General features: G+C 43.2%; 1 protein-coding gene across 2 annotated transcripts in view; it reads right to left on the bottom strand.

Annotated features, from left to right (window-relative positions):
* The window catches only part of znf644b (zinc finger protein 644b), a 25,533-nt gene extending 22,381 nt beyond the window's left edge, over positions 1-3,152 (bottom strand). For both annotated transcript variants that reach the window (XM_031872951.1, XM_031872952.1), the window contains exon 1: positions 3,001-3,152. The gene's annotated coding sequence lies outside the window, so the exon portion shown is untranslated. The remainder of the gene's footprint in view (positions 1-3,000) is intronic.
* Between the last annotated feature and the right edge of the window lie 6,432 nt (positions 3,153-9,584).

Raw genomic sequence — 9,584 nt, 5'->3', positions numbered from 1 at the left:
GGGGGGGGGGGCTCTGGCAGCGGCTAGAACCGGCGTTGCTGCAGCCGTCGACCTACAGTCTGAAGCTCCGGCAGGAGGAGGAGAGCTCATTGCCGGTCTTAAGCGTCGTCTCCACCACCGACACCACGCTGCTGGAGACGCAGGCTGGAGGCTCGGGAGAACCAGAACGACGCCTGCTGCAGTAAAACGAGAGCTTTTCTAAAGGGACTCTGGTGGTCGGAGACGCTACAGGGGCCGCCAAAATCAACACAATATGAAAGATCATCAAGATTATGTTTTGCCAAAGTAGTGCCTTGACGTGTACAATGTAAATAATATGGAAACTAGAGCTGAAATAATTTCTCAAACAAATCAACAAAAATATGTACCTACAAGTATTCTGATAATGTACCTATATTTAAAGTAAGAATGACAAAAAATACCCCCACAAACCAGTGATTCCAGCTTCTCATGCGTGTGTGGATTTGCTGTCTTATGTAATAGTGAACTGACCTTCGGACTGTTATTCAGAGCAAAACAAGCATTCACTGACGTAACGTTGATGTCCGGGAATTGCGACGGGCATTTTTCACTGTTTTCTGACAATTCACCGTGATAATGAAGATAGTCTTTGATTGCAGCTCTAATGGGAACTGCCGTTTGTATTGAATACGAGTGAAACGTGGAAAACTGAACAGCTCAATGCGTTCTTTGTCGAGAGAAACAACCGCGACCGTTACTCATTCAATGCGGATGACTTAAGGAGTGGAAGGCAGTGATTCAGCCAGTGTGATTCTATGAAGGCACGCCGCTCTTATCTCCCCCCGTCTCTGATATATTTCTGCAGACCTCAATGTTCTTGGTAGACCCACCTGATTACTAAAATATCCCATCTCTGCAGCTGCTCCTCAGCTGGGTTGCTAATTCAGGCCAGTGTACTCCCATTTAAGTAGTCCCAGGTGTCTTCATTTATAGCTGTGTAAGCAGCCGGCCAGGCCAGCAGAGAACACAGAGCTGTTTGCTATGCCGAGCATTCAGGAACTTCAGGCATCTTGGTTAAAATATTTGACCTTGTCAAGTGACACATAATCAATGTGTGGATAACACGCCTCGACCATCTCATTTATTTAGTCGAGCGGTTGACTCCTTCACTCTCGCGGTATACTAATGCAGCACAATCGACACCGGCCCGTTAAGCTGTCACTGACTCCCTGCTATGGAAACGTAAGCTCGCCCTCAGACACCTGCAGGGAGCGATGGACACTCACTTATGTACAGTAGACCTACGCTTTGCAAACCTCCGTTCCCGGCGCTGACATCAGGGACTTGAAGATGCGACGTCTGCGGTGGAAAACATGGCTGTCATTAGCATCTACCATCCTGCTCGTTATCTCGGCTGTCAGCTCTTTTGGTAATGATTGACAGCCGTCACAGAAAATCACTTATTGCCATATTTTTCACACATTATTGGTACAACAATTCTGAGTGGTCACAGTAGACCAGATGTAGATGGATCACCATTTTTAATGAAAGGGGTCTTATCTGCTGATATTTAGTCACAAAGCACACTCAGTAATCATGTGGGTACCTGTGTAGCATCTCTGCTAGCAGGTGGGCTACTAGATGCTGTCTGGCTTGTGTCTGCGAGTGTCTGTACATTGCTGTTTCTTCCAGTTTAAGTGACTGCTGGTCAGCCCTAAATTCCTTATTAAGCTCTGATAGTAGCACAGTGTTTGGTGGGGCCATGTGTCACGTTCACTTGATCACGTACAACGTTTTCCAACTGGCGCTTGCGGGGCCTGCTATTGCTATGCATGAGGGCCCCACAAGACAAACTGGGGCTTCCGCATGTTCGGTCATTTTTGACGGCAATAATTGCAAAAAACAAATTCTGCACACATACAGTACACATGTACTTTGATTACACTCGCTAACTAGAACCCTGAGCTATGTCCAGAAATCACTCCCTTGTTTATTCATTGCCTACTCTCCATAATGACCAGTCAACAGAGATTTTGGACACTTGCTGAGCAACGTCACGTGGGTTATTTCTGACCGGTATATTATAGCACGACTGTAATTCCAGCATCTATAACAAATGCAATGCATTGCATTGTGGGATTGTTAGCGGAAAGTAGACAGAAATAAATGCCATGGACACAGCCTATTTTTTCGGTTGTGGGAATTCACAAAAAATAAGGGGACGGTAAATATAGTGCACTATAAAGTACATAGGGATTGATTTTGGACACAGGTTTAGTCGGGTAGAAGTTGGTCGGAGTAATGCCAGGTAACTAAAATTCTCCGACAAGCCGTTGTCTTTAAGTTCTTAGCGTTCGCAATGGTATCTTTATTTTATGCCGACTCTGTAGTTTTGTCATTGAAGAACTTCCGAAAGATTAGATGGTTTGTTTCTGTATTTCCAAGCTTTTGTTTAGGCTCCTGGTGTTTTTGCTGCGCTCGCTCTGCACTTCTGTCCCTGCAGCTCTATCTCATGTCGACTTGCAGGTGGATTCCAGTTGAACTTTGCTTTAGCCACTGGCACCACTTTTTGGCATTTAACAACTTCCATACAATATGGGCATTACGGTGTGCCTCACTCTCACAGTCACTCTGTTTCTAATGGGCCATTTAAAGTCATAGAAAGGCTCTTTTCCGTGTTGCCACAAATTGACAGTCAATACAAACTGGAAATATTTAGCTAGATAGCAAAGAGCTGCCTACTCCTCCTGACGTTAGCTGGGACTATACTATGCGACAGTCAGCTCGCTGCTCTGCCCACAGACTGAGCCTCAAAGACGAAACTGTAACAACAACGTCTCAGAGAGACACTCTGTGTAGCAAACGCGAGCCAATTGAAGTTGAGGTAGCAGCAGCTTTCCCCAGTTCTCGGTCACTGCAGTGTTTTTTATTCCCTCACATCGACCCACGGCAGCGACACATCCCTGACTAATGACCACACCTGGCCGCGACGTATCCCTGCGCACATCAAAACCGGACAGCGGGCGATGAGCCACTTACCTCAGGACGACGAGTCGTGTCCTCAAGTGTGTCATTGCACTTGACACCGTTTGCCCGTCTTCCCCTCTTTCAGACTGTCGCCATTTTGCTTTAAAAAAAAAAAAAAAATCAGGCAGGTTGCACTCTGGTCCAGAGGAGAGGGATGTTCACGGCGGAGGTGGAGGAATGAGCGTCGCCCAAACTGCACACCGAGTCCTTTATGTCCACTTCAAAGTGTCTCCCCGCCATTCAACACTTAGACCAAGTAACTAACTAACAATAACTAACGCGACGAATGTGAATTAAGAGGATTACAAAATGTATCAACACATCATTTTTTTAAGTTTGTGATGGGGGGGACACATGACCTTGAACTGAATGCAACATGAATCGACGTTTGGCCTACTTTCTCGCATGGAGACATACAGGCTTTGCCTAGTGAGTAGACTGTCAATATCACGTGGGTAAACCAACATTTAATAAAAAATATTATTGCAGTTTATTATTTATTTAAGTTAGCTTATATACTGTAAACAGGGTAAAGAAATTGCTCTCTTCTGGGTTTCACAAACCACAACGGTGTCGACCACAGCATAACTAGGACACAAAGGGTTAAATTCCTCTTTTGTGACCAAGATCTGAATTTCTCAAAAAAATTAAATGAAAGTTTCACTGAATGGTAGAAAAAAAATATGCTACTGTTTATATATTTATTTATATATGTCCCGCTTTAACCCTCATTTAAATTGCAGAATATTGATGCAGAATGCATGCTGGAAATACATTATTAATACTGTCACATGTTTGTTTTTTTCCTGCCCAAGTGTTACTTTCATGATTCCACGGGAAACCATCAGGCATTTCAAACCTCGTCATGTCAGCCTCGACGTGCTTTTATTACAATGATGATTCCTGTTAATGTTGTTTGACCTCACACGATCGTCATCGGACCGGAACACAAGCTTTAGGCATGGGTAGCCTCATTTCTGATTGACGCAATGATGAGCCAATACCTTTAATTGTATGTCCCTTCCATCTTATTAGAAGACGATCAAAATGTCTGGATGCATTTTTGTCAAAGGTTAAACTGACTGGAAAGTGGAAGCTTTGTGCATTGGCACACATTGCCACTGTGCGGTTGCCATCACTCCTCTGTGAGTCCACCCAAATGCTACGACAGACCCTGTTACTGTTACACAACGTTCCAAACCATGATATACTTTTATTGTGTATAACACTCGCTGTGCGTTGGGGAAAACATATTGTGTGTGTGTGTGTGTGCAGTGGTTGATTGGAATGGTAATTCTCATATGCATATACATATAAAACATTGATTGAATTAAGCAAAGAACTAACAAATCTTTCAATGTACTTTGCTCCAGTGATTATCAACACAAAATAGTCTGCAGACAACTCTCCAAATCTGCTGAATATTTATTAAAGTGGGCAAAATATGACTTATTTATTTTTGCTCAATTATTTAATGTGTGGAATGCAGATCATTAATCATTAATATTGATATATTGAGAGAAACTGTAAAACATAAATATTTGTGCATTAATATTCATCCACCGCACGCCAGTGTGTGTTAGCGCGCGCTTTAGCTCCTCATTCAACAGAGATGTGTTTCTTTCAAAGCTGTTTCCAAGTCACTTACTGTATTTGTGCTTGCCTCACTGTGATCTGAGCATATCAGCGCACCCGCCCAGATGGCAGACAACACAAAGCAATTCCGAGGAGTGCGTTGTCTTTCTGCAGAGAAGATATAGGGATTGACACAAGCCCTCTGTTTTCAGAGCATGGAGTAATTCTTTTAATGGCCTGCCAACTGTGCACTCCAAAGTTTGATTTTGCTCCGCAAAATGAGAGCAAAAATCTTGAACAATTTATTATGCTGTTTGTGCCTCGCTTCACTAGTTATCGTCTGCAATTTATTTCCTACCTTGGGGTACTGCGAGCCATTTTTCTCCATTTTTCAGAGGCTCACTTTTCCTTTTTTTTTTCCTTGATCCTGCATGCTGCTGACTAAACTCCTGCCTCCAGCCATGGTGTTGGAACATCACAGAAAACTACATCATTATACTGAAGCTAGTTAACAAAGAGAGGCAGAGGAGTTTAAATCACGGGGGCACAAGACAGTACGAGGAATTACCGAGTTCACTCACTCGGGTGCAGCGGCCTCTCTCCGGTTGCTCAGGTGAAACGGCTCACTAATGAAAGGTTGTTTCAAGCCTCGGTTTGAATTCAAGGTCGGCACCGGACCTCTCCTCGCTGCTTGAAATTCATTTTCCCTATCATAAATGATGCCTTAGTTCAAACGTGAGTCACATGTCTGCATCGGCTGAGCACCAGTGATGACCTTTTTACATTTCCACTCATTGGCATGCATTCATACATTATTTACACCTGTGCCTTTCCTACTGTGACATGTCATAATGTGTGTCCATAAAAGGCCCCCCCGATACTCTCCATAAAAACATGATCTATCTGACTTAAGAGATGACAGACATTTTCATTTTAACCATATGAAGTCACCTGTGGTCACAGTAACAGTATCCATCATGCAATGTGTTTACGAAGTTGCAGGGGTGGGAAAGGTATGCAGATCCTTTACTTAAAGGGGACGTATCATGCTCGTTTCCAGGTTCATACTTGTGCTTTGGGTTTCTACTAGAACATGTTTACAGGCTTTAATGTTCAAAAAACACATTATTTTTCTCATACTGATTGTCAGAACATGCCTGTATTCTCCTCCTGTCTGAAACGCTCTGTTTTAGCGCCTGCCTCTTTAAGACCGCTGAATATGGCGCACCTTAAGCAGTGGGTGGATACTCAGATGGGGGGGGGGCGCTATATGCCAATTAGCTGCATGTGACATAGGAAGGGGAGCCGGATCTGATTGGCTTGTAGAATCAGACGCATTCTGATCCAGGCAGACCCAGAAAAAACTGACAAGAAAGATCATACGAATAAAAAAAGTCAAAATAAAGCAGGATACTTAGACTTTAATATTTTGACTTTTGGTTCCCAGTGTGTGTGTGGTCAATTATTTTCAAACTCAACACACCCAGTTTGTAACGCAGTCTTTCTGAGCCCAAACTTAAATAACCATGAAGATTTTTTATTTATGTATTTATTTTATCCAGCCGGTGTCATGAGAACATAATCGGCGAAACAGAAACAACACAACTACACAATAAACAGGAATTCAATAATTTAGTGACAAGAATCGTAAAAACAACCATTAATTAATAAAGATTTAAAATCTCCAAGGCGGAATGCAAGACTCTAGTCTGAGGGCAGTTTGCAGTTCACTCTGTTCAACTGTGCATCGTAAACCAGTTCTGCCAACATTGGGGAGCATACATGAGGGATATCTCAGGTGATGTATTACTGGATCCTGTGCTGCACTCGTTTTCCTTTGTTTGAATGAGAGAAGACTTGACAACGCTCCTCCAGAGCCACAGACACATTATAATGAGGAGTAATACTAAAAATGCAACTCTAACATGAACCACGTCAAGTAGTATGTCATGATATTTGAACAGCCCTTCCTCCCCTGCAGTGGTATAAATCGACCACAAGGTGGCAGAGGGAAGCCTGCTGTGTCCACTCCTGCTATGCCTTTTGAAATGAGTCTTATTAACTACCATTAAATCACTGCTCACAAATTGTATTTTGATATGCAAAACGCTTTTTAAACGCATATTATATGCTGTTTTAATCCTTAATATCAGTAAATATGGCATATTAGGGCTTTTAATATTCTTAAGAGATTACCAGGCACTCGTTGCCTGTGTGCTTATGCAAGGCTTTCAGCACCATCAAATATTAATTCTTCTAAACTTGCTCTTTTAAGAGGACTTCTTTGATGTTGATGTAATTTTTCATCAGCTAAGCAGATCTCACACGGCGGCGTCTGTTGGAAAGCAGTGGGCCCATAATTCATTGATGAGCCATGTGGGGCGCAGACATCCACATCCCGATGCCCGTGCGAGATCTTAAGCAGTTTTTAGATGTGCGCTGGGCTGCTGGCCGCAATGGTGCCGCGGATTTAAGGGCTAAGTAGAGGGCGAGGGAAAGTAATGTGTGTGAACTTTGTAGTCATTTCAAATGCTTAAAAGTCTTTATTTAAAACTGCGTAGACGTCAGGATAAATGAGAAGACATCAGGGCCTCAAAGACAAAAGCTTCCTCTCCAAATCTGTTAACAACTGAAGGTCAAAGTCATTAGAAAGAAACATTTACTTTGTCACCACCACGAAATAAACAAGCACCACTTTGATTCGTGTTTGGCTGAGCCAGAGAAAGAAAAAAAAAATCTGGAAGAATATTACAGAGGCAATTATGGCAAAAGAAAAAGTTTCAGGTTATCATTATTAAATTATTCACTTTTGACAATGTCGGCCCCTCGGAGTTGGGGAATTGATCTCTCTGTAAACACGCTAAAGCAAGCTAGATTGACACAAATTGCGAAAGACGGAGCCCCTCTTTTGAGCGCCCATGCTTTCCCTTTCATGTTGCCTCACAGTGGGGGCCGAACACTGCTAATAAAAAAAATAAAAAAGAGTGGGAAGACCTTGGGCGAGTAACACGGGCTGATTAGTTTTGCACACTGGAGAGCGGCGGCGCTTTGGAGTTCGGGCAACGAGATGTATTTGCTTCTCGCAACATATCTGAGAAAGAGAAACAGAGAGGGAATGCTTAAAAGTTTTCACCGAGGTGTTTGTTCTCTTCAAAGCGGGAGAGAGATCTTGCGAGTCCGTGTCAGGGCGTGGTGCGTGCACGCTCATTACTGCAACGAGCCCATTTTGCCTCCCGTGATTGCTCTGTAAAAAGAATAGCGGATGACCCCTGGCTCTGTTGTTAAGTTAATGCTTTTGTACGCGATGAAAACAACTGGTTTGGGGCCTTGTTATCCCGGACTAGATGAGAACACGCTGGTCCGCTGGAGCTGGTAATCACACGCAAGAACAACAAGGCCTGTTTGGGTAAAGTTCTTCACAAATGGGATAATTGATTGACAGTCTTTGAGCTTTCGCGTGGCTGATTTATTTACTGTTGCACTTGCATGCTGCAACGCTTTCAATTTAATTGAGAAGCAATTGGGTATGAGGGCAACACTGCCATAGGGGGGATGGGGAATCAAGTGATGGGACTGTTTTAATGATTCCCCCACCGGAGAAGTTAGAAGATCCACAGTGAACTGAGTTTCTTTGCACTCTGATCTCACAATGACAGCACGCTGCGATCATCGTTTTCTGTGAAACATCCCAGTTGGATATATATATATATATATATATATATATATATATATATGTGTGTGTGTGTGTGTGTGTGTGTGTATATGTTGGGCACCCAGCTTGTCAATTTCAATATCAAAGATTAACTCTTTTGTTTCCCAGACAGGCGTGGTGCAGTTTCACTGGGAGCGTGGCAGCATGCGATGCCCTCAGAGGCCTACAGGCCAGATATTCGCCAACACTTCGGCAGGGTGAAGCCCAGCAGCTTCCTGTACATTCAGCCGCTGTAATAAATGTGCTACAGCTCTCCGGACGGTGCCAGAGCCGCCGTGGAATGCAGTCTTTGGCTCCCACTTGCAGTCTGCACTCCTCCTCACCCACACATACACACACACATACACACACTCATCCCTCTCACTGTCTGTCTGTCTGTCTGTCTGTGCTGGAGGGCTTCGATCGAGTTCAACTACAATCTGACACTGCACTGTTTGTTCATGCATTTCAGTCGGAGGAGGGCTCGGTGCAGTGTGCATGACTGCAAAGAACACTCTGGAAGAACTGCCTCATTTAATGTTTTTCTGTCTGAAGTTTTAGGTTTAAATTTACTTCTTCTTTCCAACCAAATCTGTGTAAGAGAGAAACCGGGTGTTTGAATGTGTGCAATATCTGAAAAAAAAGGTAAAATATAGTATAATGATATAATGATTCGTGAGGTCACTACTGCCCCTGGGTAAATTATTTTTCAAGCTGCCAAAACCCAGAATTATAATTTACTATAACTTAAAACGCTACCATTTCCTTGTGCCCCTTTTATCAGGTATTACCTACATTATTAGACAGACCGTCCATGCAATAGATGTACATGCACACCATGCACTAACACACTTTCCAAATGTGTCAATCACACTAATAATTCCAATGCTTTCTCTTATTGTGTATGATTTTACCACAGCTGAAGCGTTTCCCTTCATCCTGCTGTAAGCTCATTTTGTTTCCACTAGAGGGTGCTGCAGATGAGCGCTTTCCTCTCAGTGACTTCCTTCTACATCCTTGCAACGGTTATGAGCAATAAGACCAACAGAGTCGAGCTCTGTAGATGTTGCATTAACTATGCATAATAAACATGTATATTATATGGCAGTGTATAATATACAATAATGTATGCATCGTTGAATTATCTCCTTGCACACCAATGCATATGTGAGCAAGTCCGTTCAATGCATCCATGCATGCACAAATGTTTGCTTTACAGCATGCTATATGTGCATCTGGCAAGCATGTGTGTGTGCGCGCAACAAAGAGCTGGGTCGGCGACAGTGTGTGTGTGTGTGTGTGTGTGTGTGTGTGTGTGTGTGTGTGTGTG

This window comes from Anarrhichthys ocellatus, unplaced genomic scaffold, assembly GCF_004355925.1.
Source record: "Anarrhichthys ocellatus isolate YVR2014 unplaced genomic scaffold, GSC_Weel_1.0 scaffold67, whole genome shotgun sequence".
NCBI classification, from domain to species: Eukaryota; Metazoa; Chordata; class Actinopteri; order Perciformes; family Anarhichadidae; genus Anarrhichthys; species Anarrhichthys ocellatus.
The sequence above is the reverse complement of the archived record's forward strand: the minus strand, read 5'-3'. Positions and strand labels throughout refer to the sequence as shown.